Consider the following 24,105-nt stretch of genomic DNA (forward strand, 5'->3'; position numbering starts at 1 on the left):
CTGACTGGGAATTCAAAGAATATATGGGGGTTACGTGCACCCACAATTTTTAATACTGCTATACAGTTCCTTTGTCTCACTGGGAATTCAAAGAATATATGGGGGTTATGTGCACCCACAATTTTTACTACTGGTATACAGTGCCATTGTCTGACTGGGAATTCAAAGAATATATTGGGGTTATGTGCACCCACAATTTTTACTACTGGTATATAGTGCCATTGTCTGACTGGGAATTCAAAGAATATATGGGGGTTATGTGCACCCACAATTTTTACTACTGGTATACAGTGCCATTGTCTGACTGGGAATTCAAAGAATATATGGGGGTTACGTGCACCCACAATTTTTAATACTGCTATACAGTTCCTTTGTCTCACTGGGAATTCAAAGAATATATGGGGGTTATGTGCACCCACAATTTTTACTACTGGTATACAGTGCCATTGTCTGACTGGGAATTCAAAGAATATATTGGGGTTATGTGCACCCACAATTTTTACTACTGGTATATAGTGCCATTGTCTGACTGGGAATTCAAAGAATATATGGGGGTTATGTGCACCCACAATTTTTACTACTGGTATACAGTGCCATTGTCTGACTGGGAATTCAAAGAATATATGGGGGTTACGTGCACCCACAATTTTTAATACTGCTATACAGTTCCTTTGTCTCACTGGGAATTCAAAGAATATATGGGGGTTATGTGCACCCACAATTTTTACTACTGGTATACAGTGCCATTGTCTGACTGGGAATTCAAAGAATATATGGGGGTTACGTGCACCCACAATTTTTGCTACTGCTATACAGTTCCTTTGTCTCACTGGGAATTCAAAGAATATATGGGGGTTATGTGCACCCACAATTTTTACTACTGGTATACAGTGCCATTGTCTGACTGGGAATTCAAAGAATATATTGGGGTTATGTGCACCCACAATTTTTACTACTGGTATACAGTGCCATTGTCTGACTGGGAATTCAAAGAATATATGGGGGTTACGTGCACCCACAATTTTTAATACTGCTATACAGTTCCTTTGTCTCACTGGGAATTCAAAGAATATATGGGGGTTATGTGCACCCACAATTTTTACTACTGGTATACAGTGCCATTGTCTGACTGGGAATTCAAAGAATATATTGGGGTTATGTGCACCCACAATTTTTACTACTGGTATACAGTGCCATTGTCTGACTGGGAATTCAAAGAATATATGGGGGTTACGTGCACCCACAATTTTTAATACTGCTATACAGTTCCTTTGTCTCACTGGGAATTCAAAGAATATATGGGGGTTATGTGCACCCACAATTTTTAATACTGGTATACAGTGCCATTGTCTGACTGGGAATTCAAAGAATATATTGGGGTTATGTGCACCCACAATTTTTAATACTGCTATACAGTTCCTTTGTCTCACTGGGAATTCAAAGAATATATGGGGGTTATGTGCACCCACAATTTTTAATACTGGTATACAGTGCCATTGTCTGACTGGGAATTCAAAGAATATATGGGGGTTATGTGCACCCACAATTTTTAATACTGGTATACAGTGCCATTGTCTCACTGGGAATTCCACAAATAATTTGGGGATTCATTCACCCTACATCTCAGGCTCTTGCCATATTCACCCACGTTGTCAGTGCTGCACCAGCTCGTTCCCAGACAGCTCGGCCCGAAAAACACGTTACCTATATAGAGGATTTGGACAATGAAGACAACATGTTCTAAATCTAATGTCTGCACCTTCTCCAGAATTAAAATAAAAGCAGCGTTTAACTTTCAAATAGCACTGCACAAAGGAAGAGCTTATCAGCTTGTCTCATGACATGCTACTGAAAAGTTTCATTTGTGTATCTTAATGTAAATATAGTTGTATAAGCTTTTTGGGTTTTAGGCACTGCCAAGTTATTTATTACCACCCGCTCCCTTATAATGATGATGACGCCAAAGTCACTGTGGGTGTTCAGAGCTCACAGCTTTGGGTGACATTTGTCTTGCTCTCTGTCGGTACCAGCTGTCTTTTTGGATACCGTAAAGTTATGTTGACTTTATTAACAGCTATAGAAGCTTTAGCCAGGTTGTGACGGTGTGTAACCCTAACAACACTAAGTGGGATACACATTAATAGTCAGTCTATGTACGCTAAACGTATCACTGAAGTAATTTTTTTTCCCTCTCCCCTAATATAAGAAAGGAACAGACATTAGACCTAGACCGGGGTTCGAGGCTTGAAAAAATCCAGTATTATTTGTTCTTCATGATGTGAAATATGTGTTGAAAAGCAACCCAAGATGAAGTCAGCCATGTGTGCCAGTGTGTTACTTGGCATGCCTTTGCTGGCCCCAACTGTAAGGGTCACTCTCCATTTCCTCCATTTTCCACTCCCCTTCACACCATTTGTGGTGAAGCAATGGGATGCACTGAAGTGCACCCTCTAGCCTCGTGTGGGATAGGGACATCAGATGCCACTCCAACCCCCTCGTCTTCCTCCGCCAGCCAACGGTGCGAAGATGAGAGGAGTGTGCTCTGAATGTTTTCTGCCTAGCAGAGGCTAGTTCTCACTTACGAAAATGGCCCCACTTTGACCTGTATATCAGGCACAATGGTGTAGGTTTCAAAGAAACATGGCACCAACAAGTTGGAAAACGTGGGCCATGCGTGGACCGTGTTTGAGTCTGGCAAGCTCCAGATCTGCTACCAGGTTCCAGCCATTATCACAGGCGCAAAAATGCCAGGCCCCAGGTGTAGCAGGGAAAAAAAAATGCCATCTCAGCCAGGATGGCATCCCTGACCTCGGAGGCACTGTGCTGTCTGTCCCCCAAGCTGATCAGTTTCAGCACGGCCTACTGACATCTCCCCATGCCAGTGTTACAGTGTTTTCCGCTAGTAGCTGGGGTGGAGGTTGCAGCTTCGTAGGGTTTCAGTCTACTCCTGCCATGAATTTTGGCCTGGGAGAGGAGATAGGCCACCCCAGTTTGCACCCGGGGAACAGACTCCACCACATTCACCCTGCCTGTCATTAAAGATAAGCACTGCAGCATCCCTGACCACAGGCGCTTGTCCATGTGTCGGTGGTCAAGTGGACCTTGCAGCAAAGCGCAGAGCTCTGGGCCCGACTGATGTTATGGGACACATGCAGGCGCAAGGCAGAGACAGCACACCAAGAGAAGTAGTAACGGCTAGGCCCAGCATAGGGAGGTGCCCCAGCTGCCATCTGCTGACGGAAGGCCTGGGTCTCCAGAAGCATAAACAAACACCAACATCTCCAGGGCCAGCAGTTTATCGATGAGGCTGTTACAGGCTTGGGCATGGGGGTGGGTTGTATTGTACTTCTGCCTGCAATGAAAAGCTTGGGAAATGTGGAGTGGCTGGGAAGAGGCGCATGATGGTGCAGGCCAAAAGGGCGCATGAGGGTGAACTCCCCAATGTGTCAGAGATAGGTGTGTAGGTGTCCTTGCATCATATACTTGCACCATATTTGGCTTTGGAAGTTAATTTTGTGCCAAAAAGTGGTTAAGACAGCGATCCCTCAGCTACTCCCGTTACACTGTCTATTGAAGTTACCATCTGTGGAAGTGGACCACCATTTCTAAGATCCCAAAGGAAGCAGGCAAGAGATGTGCAGTTCAGAAAAAAAGATGAGAAAATAAGTTTAGGCTGTAGAGCACAGAGGGATCGGAGAGGACAGAGCTGGTGTCGGCCAGGTATTCCCACAACATGCGCCTATACTTGTCCCTCCTGGTGACACTAGGCCCCTGAGTGGCAGTAATTTGTCCAGGGGGGCCATTAACGTGTTCCAGACCTAGGAATAAGTCTTCCAACAGGGTAGAGTTTTGCATGCCTTTGCTTCTACCCACTGTTTTTGCTGCTTAGCTTCCCTCCACATCTACTCTGCTTTCACCCCTAAACATCACCCCAGTTTATGCCTTTGCTTCTACCCAGGTTTTTTGTTGATTTAGCTTCCCTCTACATCTACACTGCTTTAGCCCCTAGACATCACCCCTGTCCATGTGGGGTCGGTGGCCTCGTCATCCACCAACTCCTCTTCCAATTGCGCACTGCCCCCTTACTGCAAACCGCACATGACCACAGCTTGCCTTGATGGCAACTGTGTCTCATGATCCCCACTTAGGTCCAGACAAGTCGGTGGCGGGTCCAAAACCCCAAAATTGGAAGGAAATGGCAGATGCTGCAGTATTTCTAACACCTGTTCCTGGTGCTCGGGCCTGGTCTGTGTTGTACCCTGCACCCTGCTTAACGCATCTGCCATATCCGAAGTTGTGCTGAGCGCATGCTAATGTTTCGTGTCCAGTGCAATGGATGGGATGGGATTTCACATAAGTCTGCCACCCATGGCCACTCATGGTTGAGCAACTGAGGGAGTTGACTTTGACGAACCCGAGGGTTTTGGAGTTGGAACTACATCAAAGGTCTGTGCTGCTCACACACTCTGCTCAACACATGATATGTTTAGTGCCAGCAGTGTGGAGACGTCGCACAACAGCCGTTGTTCCAGCAGGTACAGGCGTTGTAGGAGTGCATAGAGGCTAGCAGCGGCAACTATACACTTTAAAAACTATCCGCACAAGCGCCACACTTTCACCAGTAGCTCAGGAACATTGGGGTACCTTTTTCAAAAGATTAGCAGCAATGAGTTAAAAACGTGGCCCAGGCATGGAATATGTTGCAGGCTGCCAAGCTACAGAGCCAATCCCAGGTTACGGCCATTATCACACATGACAACATGCCTGGGCCCAGGTGCAGTGGCAAAAACCACATTGCCGTCTCATCGAGGATGGCATGACTCACTTTGTAGGCAGTGTGCTGTCTGGCCCCCAAGCTGATGAGCTTCAGCACGGCCCGCTGACGTCTCCCCACACCAGTGTTGCAGCGTTTCCAGCTCGTAGCTGGGGTCAATTTAACAGCGGAGGAGGGTGGTGTTTCAGCCCTCCTCCCAGGAATGTTGTGTGGGGAGACAAGTCAGGCCACCACATTTTGCGACCCGGTCCACGCCTCAACTACATTCAACCACTGTGCCCAAATTGAAAGGTAGCGTCCCTGTCCGCATGCACTTGTCCATTCGTAACTGGTCACATGGAACTTTAGGGCTAAGCGCTGAATTTAGGGACCGCCTCATGTTTGGGGGAAAGTGCTGGTGTGGACGGCACAGTGCGGTGGCGCAGTAGACACTCTGCCCAAAAAGGGCAGAGTGTCCCCCAGCCGGGATTCCAACATCTCCTGGGCCAGATTTCTTGAGATGAGGCCGTTGAAGCCTTGGGCATGTGGGTGGGTTGCGCTGTACTTTAGCATGAAATGAAAGGCTTGGGAGATGGGGAGTTGCTGGGAAGAGGCGCATGATGGCGCGGGCAAAAGGAGAAATGGCAGGAAAAGGTGAGGATAAGGGTGAACTCCCCAAAGTGTCAGAGGCAGATGTGGAGGTGTCCTGGCTCCTGGTCTGGACTGCAGCGCCAGCCCTGTCAACAGTGGAAGAGGCAGTGGCCGCCAGGCCAAACGACGATTATCCTGCGCTTGCTCTCACCCACTGAGCCCAGGGCTTGCCTTCCAAATGATGGCACCCGCAAGAGGTGGTGAGATTCCTCTCCGCAGATCTCCAAACCATCTTGGACTTGCAAATTGCACTAAATTTGTCATGTAACTGACATGTATATGATGAGTCTATCCATTGTCTGTTCATTTTGGTGAAAGTCAGCCTGTCAGCTGACAGACAGCTGTGCTTGTCAGTGATGATGTCACCGGCTGCTTGTACCCCCAGTTTTTGCTGCTTAGCTTGCCTCCACATCCACACTGCTTTTGCCCCTACACATCACCCCTATCCATGCCTGTGCCTCTAGCCATAAGTCTGCCACCCATGGAAACTCATGGTGCAGAAAGTGAGGGAGCTGACTCTGAGGAACCCTTGGGTTTTGTAGCTGGTACTCCATCAAAGGTCTCTGCTGCTCACACACCCTGCTGAACATACGGTATCTAGGGTTAGAGCGTGTGGTGACCTCGCACAACAGTAGGTGCTTCAGGCAGATGTAGGCCTTGCTGGAGTGTATTGCGGCTAGCTCCAGGTACTGTAGACTTGGGAAAGTGGGTGTCCAAGTGCCGCACTTTCACCCTTAGCTCAGCTAATTTGGGGTATGTTTTTAAAAATCATTGCACCACTACATTGAACATGTGGGCCAGGCATGGAACGTGTTGGAGGCTGGCAAGCTCCAGAGCCCTCCAACAAGCTAAAAAACCTGGCCCCAGGGGCAGCGGGGATAAACAAATTGCCATCTCATCCAGGATGGCATCCCTGACCTCAGAGGCAGTGTGCTGTCCGTCTCCCAAGCTGATGAGCTTCAGCCCAGCCTGCTGACGTCTCCCCACACCAGTGTTGCAGCGTTTTCAGCTCGTAGCTGGGGTAAATCTAACAGCGGAGGAGGAGGAGGGTGGTGTTTCAGCCCTCCTCCCAGGAATGTTTTGTGGGGAAACAAGTCAGGAAAATTCTTGAAACGGGAGAGTTTTGCATCTTTGCCCTTGCTGCCTATGGACATCCCTTTGCCTCTAGCCACCATTTTCCCTGCTTTGCTTGCCTCCACATCCACACTGCTTTTGCCCCTAGACATCACCCCAGTCCATGCCTTAGCTTGTACCCCCAGTTTTTCCTGCTTAGCTTGCCTCCACATCCACACTGCTTTTGCCCCTAGACATCACCCCAGTCCATGCCTTAGCTTGTACCCCCAGTTTTTCCTGCTTAGCTTGCCTCCACATCCACACTGCTTTTGCCCCTAGACATCACCCCAGTCCATGCCTTAGCTTGTACCCCCAGTTTTTCCTGCTTAGCTTGCCTCCACATCCACACTGCTTTTGCCCCTAGACATCACCCCAGTCCATGCCTTAGCTTGTATCCCCAGTTTTTCCTGCTTAGCTTGCCTCCACATCCACACTGCTTTTGCCCCTAGACATCACCCCAGTCCATGCCTTAGCTTGTACCCCCAGTTTTTCCTGCTTAGCTTGCCTCCACATCCACACTGCTTTTGCCCCTAGACATCATCCCTATCCATGCCTCTTCCCCTAGCCATAACTCTGCCACCCCTGGAAACTCATGGTGCAGAAACTTTGGTTGCTGACTTTGAGGAACCCTTGGGTTTTGTAGATGGAACTCCATCAAAGGTCTGTGCAGCTCACACACCCTGCTCAAGATATGGTATTGTAGGGTTTCAGCGTGTGTGAATGACGGACAACAGCCTGTGTTTGGACAGATGTAGGCCTTGCTAGAGTGTTTTTAGGCTAGCAGCGACTCCTGTGCACTTGCAAAAGTGGGCGCACAAGCGCCGCATTTTCAACAGTAGCTTCGGTACATTTGGGTATGTTTTTAAAAAACTTTGCACCACTAGGTTAGACGTGGGCCAAACATGGAACGTGTTGGAGGCTGGCAAGCTCCAGAGCCGCTACCAGGTTCCAGCCATTATCACAGGCGTAAAAATGCCAGGCCCCAGGTGTAGCAGGGAAAAAAAAATGCCATCTCAGCCAGGATGGCATCCCTGACCTCGGAGGCACTGTGCTGTCTGTCCCCCAAGCTGATGAGCTTCAGCACCGCCTGCTGACGTCTCCCCACACCAGTGTTTTAGCGTTTGCCGCTAGTAGCTGTGGTGGAGGTTGCAGCGTCGTAGGGTTTCAGTCTACTCCTGCCATGAATTTTGGCCTGGGAGAGGAGATAGGCCACCCCAGTTTGCACCCGGGGAACAGACTCCACCACATTCACCCTGCCTGTCATTAAAGATAAGCACTGCAGCATCCCTGACCACAGGCGCTTGTCCAAGTGTCGGTGGTCAAGTGGACCTTGCAGCAAAGCGCGGAACTAAGGGCCCACCTGATGTTGAGTGACACGTGCTGGTGCAAGGCGGGGACGCCACACCGGGAGAAGTTGAGACGGCTAGGGACGGCATAGTGAGGTGCCACAGTTGCCATCAGGTCCGGGAAGGCGGGAGTTTCAACAAGCCGGAACGCCAACCTCTCCTGGGCCAGCAGTTTAGCGATGTTGGCGTTCTAGGCTTGCGTGGGTGGGTGGTTAGCGGTGTATTTCTGCCGGCGCTCCAATGTCTGAGAGATGGTGGGTTGTTGTAAAGAAGCGCCTGATGGTGCCTTTGATGGTGCAGGAGAAGGAGATAAGACAGAAACAGGGGAGGATGAGGGAGAAGTCAACAAAGTGGCGGAGGCAGATGAAGTGATGTCCTGGCTCGTCCTCTGGAGTGCATCGCCAGCACTGTGAGCAGAGGCAGTGGCATGAACGGCGGGCGACGTTTGTCCTGCCGTTGCTGCCTGCCACTGATTCCATTGCTTGGATTCCAAATGACGGTGCATTGAAGTGGTGGACAGGTTGCTCTTCTCAGGGCCCCTACTCGATTTCGAGAGGCAAATTGTGTAGACGACACTATATCTGTCCTCGGCGCATTCCTTGAAAAAACTCTACACCTTCAAGAAACGTGCCCTCGATGGGGGAGTTTTTCTGGGCTGGGTACAAAAGGGACCATCTTCGGACATTCCGGGTCTGGCCTGGCTTCGGCAAAGCAGCTGACCTCTGCCTCTGGACATGTCTCTGCCTCTAGCTACCCTTTTTGGTGCTTCACCTGCCTCAACATCCACACTACTTTCCCAGCTTGACATCTGCCTTGTCCAGGTGGGGTCGGTGTCCTCGTCGTCCACCACCTCCTCTTCCAACTCCTGTCTCGCCTCCTCCTCCTGCACAATGCGCATGTCAACTGGCTGCCCTGACAGCAACTGCGTCTCATCGTCGTCGATGAGGGTGGGTTGCTGGTCATCCGCCACCAAATCGACCGGAGATGGAATGGAGGAGACTCTAGTGTTTGAGCATCTGGACACAGATACTCGTCTGTTAGGTCCGTGGAATCGCGAAATGGAGGGGCAGGTTGCGGTACAGTCAAAGGAAGGGAGAACAGCTCTGGGGAGCAGGGACAGTTGGGGTTATTGTTCTGAGAAGATTGGGAATTTTGGGTGGAAGGAGGACAAGACTGTTGGGTAAGAGGAGGTAGAGGCTGACTGGCTGGTGGACAATGTGCTTTAAGCGTTATCCGACAGCCATTGCAAGACCTGTTCCTGGTTCTCGGGCCTACTAATCTTTGTACCATTCAGCCTAGTTAATGTGGAACTTTTGTGCAAAGCGCAGAACTTAGGGCCCGCCTGATGTTAAGGGACACACGCTGGTACAAGGCTCAACTCACCCTAAGTGCCAAAAACACTGCTGGTGCAAGGCTCTACTCATGCCAAGGGCCTCAATCTCTGCTGGTAGCTCAGCTTAAGGTCATGTAACTTTGTTTGGAAGGGCTCATGTTAAGGGCTAGAAAAGTGAATTTTGGAAGGTCTTACCACATCACACACACACACACACACACACACACACACACACACACACACACACACACTCAAAATGACAGTTAAGGGTGAGGGCTTTTGGAATTCCCATTGCCTATTCCATTTGTGGTTGTCATGGGGAACGTGATTTAAAGGGGTGGTTGTTACTGTTTGTTGAGCTTAAATTGGGGTTTGTGTCCATCCATTTGGGGAGTAAAGAAGGTTTCCAGGTATTTTCCCACTTTGATAGAGGTTTTTTTGAATGTGGAAAGTGTGTAGTTGTTAGGCAGTGATGTTGGGGTAATAGAGGGTCTTTGGTGTGTTAGATGCCCCCAGGCATGCTTCCCCTGCTGTCCCAGTGTCATTCCAGAGGTGTTGGCATCATTTCCTGGGGTGTCATAGTGGACTTGGTGACCCTCCAGACACGGATTTGGGTTTCCCCCTTAACGAGTATCTGTTCCCCATAGACTATAATGGGGTTCGAAACCCGTTCGAACACACGAACATTGAGCGGCTGTTCGAATCGAATTTCGAACCTCGAACATTTTAGTGTTCGCTCATCTCTATTCACACGGAGGAAGTTGGCGCTGATGCTGGTGTGATAACTCACATCAGAATCCACATGGAAATAAAGCCTCTCATTTACCTCAATGGGTTCCGTTTCCGCGTGGAACCCATTGATCTCAATGGAAAAAAAACCTCCTATTGATTTCAATTGGTTCTGTGCGTAAAGCTGAACCCATTCAAGTCAATTGGAGGCTTTATTTCCATGCAGATTCTGACGCGAGTTATCGCGCCAGATTCGGCACCAATTTCCTCCGTATGAATGCCCCCTTAGATGTATAAAGCATTACAACAATGTACCCAGTTACATAGTAGATGAGGTTGGATGAAGATATCAGTCCGTCAAGTCCAACCTATAACTCTACAATCCTTATCCTTATACAGTGTTGATGCAGAGGAAGGCAAAAAAAACCATAAGGCTAATGCCAATTGCCCCATTTTAGTTCTCGATTTTTAAAATCTTCTGTAATTTAGGTTTTACTTGAATGTGTCAAAAGGTGTGAAAATTGTGCTGGACAGCGGCGATACAAAATGTCCAAAAATTTCTGGGATCAGAGGGGTTAATCCTGCTTCTGGTAATCTGGCCCTGTTGCTACCATCCGATCTGTAATATTACGCAGAATTTCATTTTAGAAATTAGATTTTGTAATAACCTTTTGTTGTTTTGCTTCTAATCTCTTAATTGAATTACCGGTGTGTATACATCTCTGCCACAAAAATCTGCTGGCCCCCCAGAGTGACAATATTTTTTAATAAGAATAAGATCACAGATTGTAGAAATATGTCCACGACGCTTCAGCCTTTCAGTAGGACTAAACTAGGTCATGCCGAGGTCTGCATGCTGTGTATGTACAAACATGTGCTCGCAGGCATGATACTATTGTAAGATAATGTTATACAGTGGAGTCGGTGGAAGGTGCCAGGGATAGTGGGAATCTGGCCTGCAGGTCTCCATTTGTACAAACATAATCTTAGTAATCCAGGCTAGGCTCCATGCCAGGGGTATGAGACATGGAGAGACCTTGCTGAAAAATCTCCACTCTGTGATAACAAATACATCAAATCTGGGAAACGAAATTCCTCAATTTTCAATTTGCTTTTTATTTTGGGTGACAACCCTGAAGCGTGCATAATGTTAGCATTAGCAGAATCAATTAATATAACACTTTGTGATACATTTCTTTAGACCTCTTGCACACGAACGAGTGTGCAGGCTGCGAGTCTTCTGATGGGGGTCCGATGCCCCATTCCTTTTCGATGATGATAGAGCAGAGCAGTGACATTGGAACAGATCCTAGAACGTAGTCAGTCAGGGTATGGAAGCCGCTCTGATGTCATCCAATTTCATTGTGCTATGGAATATGTTTCCCCTCGGTGTGCACGCTTGGTCCTGTGCTTGTTGCAATTCTTCCTCTCCTTTCACCAGACTCAGCTTCATTTACCTCTGCCTGCTTTATTGCTTTTATGATCTCCCACTCCCAAATACTGTCTTGCTTGCTCTCTTACGCTTTCTGTAGCTTGTGTAGGTCTTAAAGCGGTGTACTGAGACCTCTGTTCACACTCCCATTCTAAACATTGGAACGCAATGCACTTGAAGTGAGTCTGTCAGCGCAAAATTGAGAAACTAATCACAGTACCCCTCCCCATCTGAATTGAGCTTTCTTCACTTCTGGGTGCGGGGTTTCTTCATAAGATGGACCTGAGCAGCAGATAGCAGCAGCAAATAGTGAAGCCCTTTTACGGAAAGCCATAAAAGGACGATTTTTACAAGAATTGAGTAGCGGTCCTGAATAAGAAGCTCATCATTGTAAACCGTGCTGACAGCTCTACAAGGTATTGTGATTAGTTTATATCTGTTTTGTGCTGACAGACTCCCAGTAATGTAATCTCCAGTACTTATCTGTGTGGTGTTTTATGATCGAGGGTAACGTGATGATCACTTGTGGCTCTGTATATTTACTATAGTGATCATTTTCTATACAGTACATTGGTACCATGGCTCCTTTCTGGAATTCTATTCCCCACCTGTCACCCTGGTCTCCCCCCTACAGAGCTTGGGCCTTTGTGATCAATATACGAAGTGTGAATGGTGTCCTTTTTTTGTTTTTTATGTGCAGGTGGATTGAGGAAAAAACAAACTTGGACGACAGTGAACTTAAAGAGGACTTTTCATAAGATTGGGCACAGGCAGTTCTATATACTGCTGGAAAGCCGAATTCAGCTGAATTCAGCGCTCTGTCGGCTTTCCCGATCTGTGCCCCGGGTAAAGCGCTATCGGTCCCGGTACCGTAGCGCTTTACAGTCAGAAGGGCGTTTCTGACAGTCTGTCAGGAACGTCCTTCTCCACAGCAGCGCCTATCGCGCTGTACTGTGTGAGCGGGGAGGAACGCCCCCTCCCTCTGCTCACAGTGCTCGTCCATAGACGAGTATTATCAGGAGGGGAGGGGGCGTTCCTCCCCGCTCCACAGTACAGCGCGATAGGCGCTGCTGTGGAGAAGGACGTTCCTGACAGACTGTCAGAAACGCCCTTCTGACTGTAAAGCGCTACGGTACCGGGACCGATAGCACTTTACCCGGGGCACAGATCGGGAAAGCCAACAGAGCGCTGAATTCAGCTGAATTCGGCTTTCCAGCAGTATATAGAACTGCCTGTGCCCAAATCGGTGAAAGGTCCTCTTTAACTCATTCTTTATTGAAAGTGATTTGGCAGTTTAACAAAATGCAGTATTTTTTTTTCCTCACACTTGCACTTTCTTGCAATAGTCTTTGTACATTATTATTATAGAGTTCTCTGCTTAGTGGTCAAACCAGGAGACTGCACATCAGTTCCCGTTCACTCGAAGGAGAAGTAAGCTGCAGTGACTCAGTTCAGCCACTACATAGAGAACAGAGCTGTCTGCTTCCTGCTCCATTTTCTGTGTATCAGCTGCCGACACCAATCTGAGGATGTTGAGCTTCTTCCTAGGACAGCTCAATGTTTTCATCCTGGAAAACACCTTCAACGGTAGGAAAAGGAATGGCTCAACCAGAGATATTGGGAAACCATCCCTACTGTGTAACCCTTAGGGTATGTTCACACAGTTTTTTTGCTGGTGGATTTTGACGTGGAAACCATCTGTAAATCTGCAGATGGTGAAGCCCGTGTCTGCTGTTGGGTTAGAGGGCAGCGAAACTTATTTTGACTTCCCTTTTGTGATTCTGGGCTATTATTGGACTGCCTTATGCTATATTAGAGGAACGTTATATGTACAGTTCTCGTCTATATAAATATAGGTTAACCACAGATCCAACTGTGATTTATTTAAGGCCTTCCTCTGTGTACTCTTATTTTATCCCCGGCCTGTTGAAGGGCTCCCCTCGGCAATAGTATGTGCCAGTTCCATAGATTTGGATCTGTTAATCCCTGGCCTTTATCTTCTTAGCTGCATTTTTGTTTCTTTGTGTTGATGCTAAAATTGACACAGCTATAACCCCGCTGGCTGGACACTTGCCTAATCTCTTGGGTAAATGACTTGCACTGATTCCAGCAGGACCTTTGTTAGAAGTAGCTGTGAGGTTCCTATCATTCTCTGTGAATTATCTTTCCCCAGGGACAAAGCGTAACTGGATGTCATAAAGTTTGCTGTCTGTTTTCATTAAACGTGTCACTTCCGAGCAACTTTATACAATCTGGTTAGAGTTAGAAAAATAAATAAGGCTAAAATGTATCCGAACACAGTGGAGGCGGCCATTTTATGCTATTTATAAGAGCCAATTGCTAAATTGAAATAAAGGAGAATAGGAAACAATGTTTTAACACGTTTGGTAAAGTTCTCTTTATCTCTCTTCAATAGGAACTGAAGATACTGGAATATTTAGGCTGAGGCCCCACATTGCGGAAATGCAGCTTTTTTTGTTGCAGATTTTGTTGCGTTTTTTTTTTTTTTTTTTTGTGTCAAAGCCAGGAGTGGATTGACCAAAGGAGAAGTATAAGCGCTTCCTATATATTTCCCAATCCTTTTGTAGCCATTCTTGGCATTGGCTCAAAAAAATGCAACGAAATCTGCAACACAAAAAAAGCTGCGTTTCTGCAACGTGGGACCTCAGCCTTAGGCTAAGGCCCCACGGGCCGTATCCGCAGCACTAAAGCGCTGTGGGAAGAACTGCTGTGTGAACGCATTGTGGTTCTTTCCGCAGCGCTTTAAAGAGAAAGTTCACAGAGTTTTCCTCTGTGGACTTTCTCTTAACATTATATCTACGGGAAAGCCACCGGCGTTTCCATAGATATAATTGACATGCTGCGATTTGAAAAGCGGCAACGGCTTTTCAAATCGCAGCGTATCCGCGCTGCGATGTTTTCCGCAAAGTGGGGATGGGATTCACATGAATCCCATCCACTTTGCTTGCACTGTACAACACCGCAGTTTTTCCCGCAGCGTCTCTGCTGCGGCAAATCGCAGTGTTTCCAGTCCGTGGGGACCCGGCCTTAAGGGGTTTTCCAGGCATCCATTTAAGATCAGAAGCTTTCACTTTAAGGGTCCATTCACACGGAGGAAAATGTTGAGGAATTTGGTGTGGAATTTCAGCGCTGAAAAAAAAGCCTCCCATTGACTTCAGTGGGTTCTTTTTTTTTCTTGCATGAAGTCAATGGGAGGCTTTTTTTTTTCCAGCGCTGAAATTCCACACCAAATTCCTCACCATTTTCCTCCGTGTGAATTCACCCTAAAGGTCATACAATGTCATAATCGTATGGTTTGTTCCCTGCTCAGACTCACTCAAGTGAATGGGCCGAGGTGCGATCCAAGCGTAGGACCGATACTAATGTGCGGCGCTGTTTGGTTTTTGCACCCGCTTTGATTTTCAGTGGATGACCCTTCCTAAACGTAGGTCATCAATTAGAAAGCTTGAAAAACCCCTTTAAGTATTCGGGATTATAGTGAGAACATAAATATTGTTTGTAAGGAGAAAAAGCCAAATGAGTAAGCAAAGGCTCCAGTGCATTGCAACAAAATGCAAAGGTCACTTTGCAGATGACTTTGACTACAGATAGCCTACCATTCTGAGGATAGGCTCATGTCTGTACCAGGTTCTCCGTTGTCCAGGTCTGCATAAAACTGCATGCATCGGAGTCTCTGTCTTCGTAAGTACCGCCGAAAATCGACGCCGATAACTCCTGCATGGAGGACTTTTCTCTCCACGAGTTTTATACTGGAACTGGCGGAGATAAAGGTCCTCATCGCAGGATTTCTCACCAACAGTTTTCAGCGGAATTTATGCATTCTGGAGATTCATACAACGGAGAGCTGAGTGCAAGTGTGAACTTAGCCTAAGTAGCTGCTAGGTGCTGCTAATAAATGTTTAATTCATTCAAAGTCATTAAAAAAAATAACTTGCAAAATTTGGTTTTAAAAATCAGTTTGTTTTTTTTCATGCACAAACAATTCTCTGTATAACCATACTCTAACGTACAGATGGTTTTATTTTGTATCATCTCCCACTTAGATTACTGCAACACCCTTCTCCATGGACTCCCAGCAAACACCCTCGCCCCCCTCCAGTCCACCCTAAACCGTGCTGCTCGCTTAATTCACCTCGCCCCCCGTTATTCATCGGCTGCTCCCCTCTACCAATCCCTTCACTGGCTACCCATGGCCAGTGTATTGAGTTCAAGCGACTAACGTTAACATACAAAGCCATCCACAATCTGTCTCCTCCAACCTAATCTCCCTCTACCTGCCCACACGTAACCTCAGATCCTCCAATGACCTCCTACTCCGATCTATTCTCATCCGCTCCTCACACAACCATCTCCAAGATTTCTCCCGTGTATCCCCCATACTCTGGAACTCCTTACCAAGACACATAAGACTGACCCCCACAATCACAGGCTTCAAGAACTCTGTGAGTGAACTGACCCTTAGACCCCCACCAATCAGCTGTTTATCATCTATCTATTCTTTGTGACATCTCTTTAAATGGAATAGTTCCAATAGCGATTATCCTGCAGAAACGAAGCCCGTAAGGCAAAATTGTAAAATGCCTCCCATAGGAAGGGGTTAAACACATGGGGGATAAATAATGAATTGTAATGAAGTGGCTGGGGGTTGGGTGAAAGTTAATATTGACCAGTTGACATGTCTGTACTTGGAGAGTATTGTGTAAGGTTCCCATTGGTTAGACGAGGAGCCGTACATTATACTCTCTGGCAATCCCATCACCCAGTGGGCAGTGGGCAGGGTGTCTCTGCTAATAATGCAGGGAATTTCCTATTAAAAAAGAAATCCCTTTACTTTTATACAGATACAGTAAAAATTAAAGTTTAAACATTCAGGGCGTGAAACTATTTCCAGCAGTAGTATTGGAGAGGGAAGCAGCAATGTACAGGAGGCAGCAAATGACATACAGGGGTCACTGGATTGAAACCCATCCTAATGGCAAATGTCACTGCCTCTGTACACCTATACATTCACTTTGGCCTTTTGACCTCTGTTCAAAGTTTTACAATCCTTAAATCTATCCTATCTATCTATCTATCTATCTATCTATCTATCTATCTATCTATCTATCTCTATATATAATATAATGTGTGTGTGTATATATATATATATATATATATATATATATATATATTATTATAATTATTATTATATATTTACTTTATTTAGTTTTTGTGTATTGTTTGTCTATTGCCCACCCCCTATTCCAAATCTGATATGGATCAAGATAAAAGGTGACATGACTTTCAGGCTCCATTGTCTCCTCTAGAAAAATATTTTCTCAGTGTTGTGCCTTTGACATGACAAATTCATTTGTGTAACTAGCGGTGTTGACTCGCATAACTCCTTATGGAAGACTTTTCAAATGTTGAACTACTTGTGTGAATGAGGCCTTGCAGTGAGCATGCATCAAGTTGGCAGGTGGGGAAAGGAAATGCTGCACAGTAAGATTGTTTTCAGAAATAGAAGGGTTAATGGTTTATTTTGGTCAATTAATAACTTGAAGTAAATGAACAAAAGAGAAATCTAAATTCCATCTGTATTTGGTGTGGCCGTCCTTTACTATCAGTTATTCTAGTCGCACAGAGTTTTTGAAGGAACTCGGCAGGGAGGTTGTTGTTGTTGTGATCTTAGAGAACTCTCCACTAGAGATGAGCGAGTAGTATTCGATCGAATACTTGTATCGGTCGAATACCACATGGGAAAAATCCATTGAATTCAATGCAAAAACCTCCTCGTGCTCCTCATCCTGCTACTTCCGGAACTTGGAGGATCCAAGGTATCGAACTTTGGTTTCCATGGAAACCGGAACAACATTCCCGTTTTTTCCCATAGACTATAATAGGATTCGATATTCGAACGAATACTACTCGCTCATCTCTACTCTCCACATATCGTCTGTGCATGTAGGCTTGTGCAAATCATCCTGTCTGTTCATGCAATACCAGACAGACTTGATGATGATCAATGCTTTGCAGGAAGTGTGGGGGAGAAAGATGAATATCACATCCAGGACTCCTCCAAAAGGTGATCGCACCGAACATTGACTTGTCCTAACACTTCTGTACAGTACTGTTTGTGTGTGTGTGTGTGTGTATATATATATATACAGTCCTATGAAAAAGTTTGGGCACCCCTATTAATCTTAATCATTTTTAGTTCTAAATATTTTGGTGTTTGCAGCAGCCATTTCAGTTTGATATATCTAATAACTGATGGACACAGTAATATTTCAGGATTGAAATGAGGTTTATTGTACTAACAGAAAATGTGCAATATGCATTAAACCAAAATTTGACCGATGCAAAATTATGGGCACCTCAACAGAAAAGTGACATTAATATTTAGTAGATCCTCCTTTTGCAAAGATAACAGCCTCTAGTCGCTTCCTGTAGCTTTTAATCAGTTCCTGGATCCTGGATGAAGGTATTTTGGACCATTTCTTTCTACAAAACAATTCAAGTTCAGTTAAGTTTGATGGTCGCCGAACATGGACTACAACTCCCATATATTAAATATTTTACCAGTTTTTGCTTCAATTTTTTTTTCCCCTATTTTCCTCCTCTAAAACCTAGGTGCGTCTTATAGTCCGAAAAATACGGTAACTTGAATCTGACAAAATTAATAAATAAAAATTCTATGAAAATGAACAAATGAAAGTAAGACATTTGGAGTTTGTAAACTACATGTTGACAATCCAAAAAGCTTCTGGGAGAATGTCCTATGGATGAGACAAAAATCAAACTTTTTGGCAAGGCACATCAACTCTATATTCACAGATAGAAAAAAGAAGGATATCTTGAAAAGAACACTGTCCCTACTGTGAAACATGGAGGAGGCTCTGTTATGTTCTGGGGCTGCTTTGCTGCATCTGGCACAGGGTGTCTTGAATCTGTGCAGGGTACAATGAAATGTCAAGACTATTAAGGGATTCTAGAGAGAAATGTACTGCCCAGTGTCAGAAAGCTCGGTCTCAGTCGCAGGTCATGGGTCTTGCAACAGGACAATGACCCAAAACACACAGCTAAAAGCACCCAAGAATGACTAAAAGGAAAACATTGGACTGTTCTGAAGTGGTCTTCTATGAGCCCTGACCTAAATCCTATTGAGCATCTTTGGAAGTAGATGAAACATGCCGTATGGAAAAGGCACCATTCAAACCCGAGACAACTGGAGCAGTTTGCTCATGAGGAGGGGCCAAAATCCCTGCTGAGAGGGGCAGAAGTCTCATTGAAAGTTACAGGAATCGTGTGATTGCAGCGATTGCCTAAAAAGGTTGTGCAACAAAATATTAAGTTACAGGAACCGTCATTTCTGTCCAGGCCTGTTTCATGAGGTTTATTTAACAAAAAAAAAAAAAAAAAAAAATTCTGCTAGAGCAAAAAGCATGAAAGTTAGAGTCTGTCTGACTTTCATTTTTTCATTTTCATAGAATTTTTAGAAGTTATTTCTGTGACCATTGTGGGTTTTTCTTTCATTAAATAAACGGTATCAACAATTTTGTCCACGTGTATATATATTTTGCGAAACATATGTACCGTATTTTTCGGACTATAAGACGTACTGGACTATAAGGTTTTAGAGGAGGAAAATAGGGAAAAAAAAATTTGAAGCAAAAAATGGTAAAATATTTAATATATGGGAGTTGTAGTTTTGCAACAGCTGCAAGGCCACATTGACAGGTGACCCTGCAGCTGTACGGGGACGCATAGAGTGTTTTTTTTTTTGCGGGGCCAGAAGTACTTTTTAGTTATACCATTTTGGGGAATATCTATTGCTTAGATCACCTTGTATTGGAAAAAAAACCCGGTGGTTTATGATATATGATTTTCTACTTTTATATATATATTCTAGGGACAGGAGGTGATTTAGAACTTTTATTTATTTTATATTTTTATTATATATTTTTAAAGCTTTTTTTTTTTTTTTTTTACTATTTTATTCCCCCCCGGGGGCTTGAACCTGCGGTCGCTTGATTGCAAGTCCCATAGACGGCAATACAATGTATTGCCGTCTATGGGACATTCTGTCTATCAGTATTACGGCTGGTCATAGAGACCAGCCGCAATACTAATATAGCAGTGACAGGCCCGGGAGCCTCATTAGGCTCCCGGCTGTCACCCGAACAGGTCGGCTCCTGCGATATCGCCGCTCAGGAGCCGGCCTGCAACTTTACAGGTACGGGGCCGGTGGGGACCGGCCCCGGGGGAGAAGGGGCCACGGATACTGACCCGGCATCCGCTGTACTAGAGAGGCGGATGCCGGCGAGGGATAGACGCCATCACAGGTGCCGGGGCCTGAGACATCGCTGCGCTCCACAGCCCTGCATGAAGCCAGCGGCGGGGGGACGGAGGAGCGGAATAGCATCACCCCTGCCGCTGCTGGCTTCATGCAGGGCAGAGGAACGCAGCGATGTCTCAGGCCCCGGCACCTGTGCCGGCGTCTATCCCTTGCCGGCATTCGCCTCTCTATTACGGCGGGTGCCAGGCGCTACATTCAGACTATAAGACGCACCCTTCTTTTCCCCCCAAATTTTTGCGTCTTATAGTCCGAAAAATACGGTAAGTATTCTACATTTTGACAGATACATAAAGGTAGCAGGTCCTTCCTAGTGACACAAGCTACTTGTCCTCTAAGCAGTGCTATATTATCCCTCTTAGCAGACAGGTGGTTAAATGGTCTGAATGTCTAGAATGTCTCCATCTCCTATATGTACTTCGTGTGGCCCTGGAGATTGGAGAAGAACAATGCTAGAATACTGTACACAGTCTTAAGGAGCCAGATTAAGTTTCCTGAGCAGTATTCTCAAACAAAGTATTATATTCTCAGCTGACCTTTAAACAACCTATGGAGAGGTAATTCACTATAGTCTGTCGCCACTATATGTTTGTTCTGCTTCTCTCTTCATTTCGTATTAGGCTGGGTTTACATATAGTAAATAGGCTGAAAGCAAATCTGTCATTGTAGAAAGAATCACAATTACGTTGTCTTAGCTGTTCATGAATATTAGATGTAGCGCAGTCACAAATGATGGGTCTAACCCATGTTAAGGCTTATTCACACGTCTCTGAATTTTTGTTTGCTGTTAGTGTTTTTCATGGAAAGCACACAGATACATAGCAAAGAAGCTCAGTTGTCATCGGCATATCAGCAGGTGTAAACAGGGATATGTTGCCACCAAACATAGATCACAGTAACAATTGGCCATCTCCCATGTATTGGCGTCAGTCAGTGTAAAAGGCATGATACATCCTCAATTGGCTCCTCAGCCCATCTAAATGAGCCTTAAAGAGGACCTTTTACCAACACTTCATATCCTTCAATAGATGTCAGTCCACTGATTCCAGCTCAGTTGGATTTTTTTCTTCTCTAGCCCCCATCATCCTTGAGCAATCCCTGCAATTCTTTCCGCTGCAGTTAGGCTTTCTACTGCCTGGTGAATGGTCCTTGCCTTTTTGCTCCAGTCCAGGACCACCGGCTAACAGCGAGCCTAGTTAACACATTGGATGCTGAAAATGCGGTGATTGATCAGTATTGGTGTGGCTAGAGTAAAAACTCCAACTGTGCCAGAATTGGTGGAGCAGTGTCTATTAAAGGGGCTCTATCACTAGATTTCTGTGTTTTTCGCTAAAGATATGCCTGAATAGCCTTTAAAAAAAAAAAACTATTCAGGTGCTGCTAATGTTTGTAATAAGGCCCCCCCCCCATTTTTGTTAATTACCGTGGAAATCGATATTCCAATCAGCTCCACCGTGCACAGTGGACGTTCCGTGCACCCCCTTGTGTCATACCTTCTGGACGCCCACCGCTGCCTCCAAGCCCTTCTCCTCCTGCTTATTCACCGCCTCCATCGTCAGTGGTTTCTATTGAAGTATTAAAGTCATGCGTGTGCACATTAGCGTGCGCTACTGTGCATACTCCAGCGCCAGCTTGCAATGTTCTCTACGGGAAAATGACGCTGGAGCGTGTGCAGTAACGCGCCGGAGGGAGTGGTACTGTGCACGCACATGATTTCAATAGAAACCGCTGATGATGGAGGCGGTGAAAAAGCAGGAGGAGGGGTTGGAGGGAGTGGTGGGCATCACGAAAATTTAGTGATAGAGCCCCTTTAATGGTTGTATAGTCCTGAAGTTGGTGGAGGTGGCGAATGGTTCTCTTTAAGATAAACAATTGTCACTCAGCACTCTAAATGTTGAGCAGTGCAAATGCCCCATAAATCTCTAATATATCTAGAATTGTCCATTTCTCTTTTTCTTGAACGGGGATAAGGGCACATCGGCGATACGAAGTTACCTCTACCTTACTGTACTCAGGAAAATAATACTGCATTCCTACAAAGGTCAGCAGAACCCGTTCTTATTGTACCTGTCAGAAGAAGCTTGTGTTCATATGATCATTATCTCTTGTGGTTACGCCTGACATTGAAGATGCTTTCTTAGGCCAACAACAGTCTTACATTTTCTCAGAAAGTTCCTCGGTGTTATTTCTTCGCTCAGTGCAGTATAGGCTGTTGAAAGCTTGGACAGGGCATGGAGCTATATTTATCTCTCGTAACAGAAAGGTGCATGCATTGCGGTTGCCTTGAGATTTATTTTTTTTAAGGGTGATCAGAATGCAAATACCATTTCACTGGAGGAAAATGAAGATGAAAGTTGGTTTATATAACAAAGCTGACTTTGGTTTGTATTTTGCATAGTTTATTTTTACAGAAAGTCAAACGTGTCAAAAAACTACAACAGCTTGAATAAAAATGTATCGCCTGTGCATAGGGATAAGCACCCTGTACCATAGACTGTTTAATTCTATGTATTTCTGTCTTACGCTAGGTTCACACTTGGGCTCTGGTTCGGGTCTGGGGGCATCTGCCGGTTTTATACTGAATCCAACAAAGCAAAAAGGTCATTGCTAGAATTTTTCTCTCTGCTGTTGGAATCTGTGATGGAGACTCCTACGCATATGTGAATCCAGCCTTAGGGAGCCTTCACACGATGTAACACTGCGTTCATTCTGATCGTAAAAAGACGTTCAGAATGAGCGCGTAAAAAGCAGGTCCCATTGACTTGAATGGGAGCCGGCATACGTGCGCTCCCCATTGAAATCAATGGGAGGCTCCCCCCCCCCCCCCATGCTTTCAATGTATTACGCGCGTATCAAATTGAAAGCATAGGGAAAAAAGCCTCCCATTGATTTCAATGGCGAGTTCACGTATGCCGGTTCCCATTCAAGTCAATGGGAACTGCTTTTTACGTGCTCATTCTGAACGTGTTTTTATGATCAGAATGAGCGCAGCGTTACATCGTGTGAAGGCTCCCTTAGTTGAATATTCCTTACCCAGATATTTTGCTGAATAGCCTTTTAACATTGCCGTATATACTTCTTGAACATACAGGTAGAATGCTTAAAGGATATTCCAGTCTGTTCTAGACTGTTCGAGCCTTAGGACTAGTTCACCCTGGGCAAGAGGGGGTGGATTTTGGCGCTGGATCCTCCTCAAAATCCACCCCCTCACAATAAAGGTCTATGCAGATCGCTAGCGTTCTTTTTTCCGCTAGCGATTTGTTCCCACTAGCAGAAAAAAAGAAGCGAGCAGGCCTTTCTTCAGGCTGATTCAGCCGCGGCGTCCACCCCGCGACCGCACCCCTTCGGACTAGGCCCATTCATTTGGGTCTAATACGGAGCGGAAAGCCATGATGGGATGCCGTGCCGGCATCCCCGTGTGAATTAGCCCTTACTGAACGCCAGAACAGAGGACACAGACTTCCTATTTACACACTACAAATCCAGAGTTCAGCATTCACTTTGCTGATGCCTTCAGAGCCTATGGGACTTGATCTAGCATTTATCATATATCCTGCGTATAGATGATAAAAGCTTCAGGCTGGAAAACTTTCCAATTGAAAACAAAGAGAAAATTCTGTTGCCAAGGAGTGTAGCTAAAGGGGTGCAAACATGTCATTTACTACCAGGCCCTGGAGCCTGAAGGGGCCAAATGGCCTCTCTACATTATAGGAATACCCAAGTATTATAGATAGGACTTCACCTTACACCTCTGTGTAATCCACTTGCCCCATTTCTTAAAAATCATAATACTTACCCTTTACCTCTCCCTCCTTTGGGCAGCCAACTATCTCATCCAAGCGCAAATCCAAGGTGATATTCCGAGTTTCATTTGCAGATTTCGGTCTTAGATTGTCCTTAAATGGGTTAACCTGCTTCTAGTATTGATGGCTTATCTTCAGGGGGTCCCTGGTGTCAGACCCCTCTGACCTAAAACTGAAGGTCGAACTTTGGGCCATTAATAATAAAAAGTGGATAACCCCTTTAAAGTCGATATTGACTTTGCTCAGTTTAAATAGTCACTGTGTGAAGGAAGCCTTATGCAGATGGTCATTCATTTCACTATAGCCCAGCCATGAATAACGACTGACCACCACGGATCAGTTTTCCTCTAACCTCTGGTGATCACCTGATTTACCTCCTTACAAAAAGGGGTTGTGGTTGTCTTTATGTAACGACCCCTTACTCGGACTGAATGACTTGAGCTGTTGGCTTCTCTCCTTTGTTCTACTGTCCTGTAACATGTTGCTTGTGCAGTTTTCTAACATACTTTGTGTTTGAGCCCTGTGTACGATGTATTTGATCCGCGCCGCTGTAGTCTACACTTCCTAGTTACCTTTCCACAGGTTTTCA

General features: G+C 45.6%; 1 protein-coding gene across 1 annotated transcript in view; it reads left to right on the forward strand.

Moving 5' to 3' along the window:
• Positions 1-24,105, forward strand: part of PRKX (protein kinase cAMP-dependent X-linked catalytic subunit) — a 123,199-nt gene that overhangs the window by 64,113 nt on the left and 34,981 nt on the right. The window lies entirely within an intron of this gene.

The sequence above is a fragment of the Leptodactylus fuscus genome, chromosome 2 (assembly GCF_031893055.1).
Source record: "Leptodactylus fuscus isolate aLepFus1 chromosome 2, aLepFus1.hap2, whole genome shotgun sequence".
Taxonomy (NCBI): Eukaryota; Metazoa; Chordata; class Amphibia; order Anura; family Leptodactylidae; genus Leptodactylus; species Leptodactylus fuscus.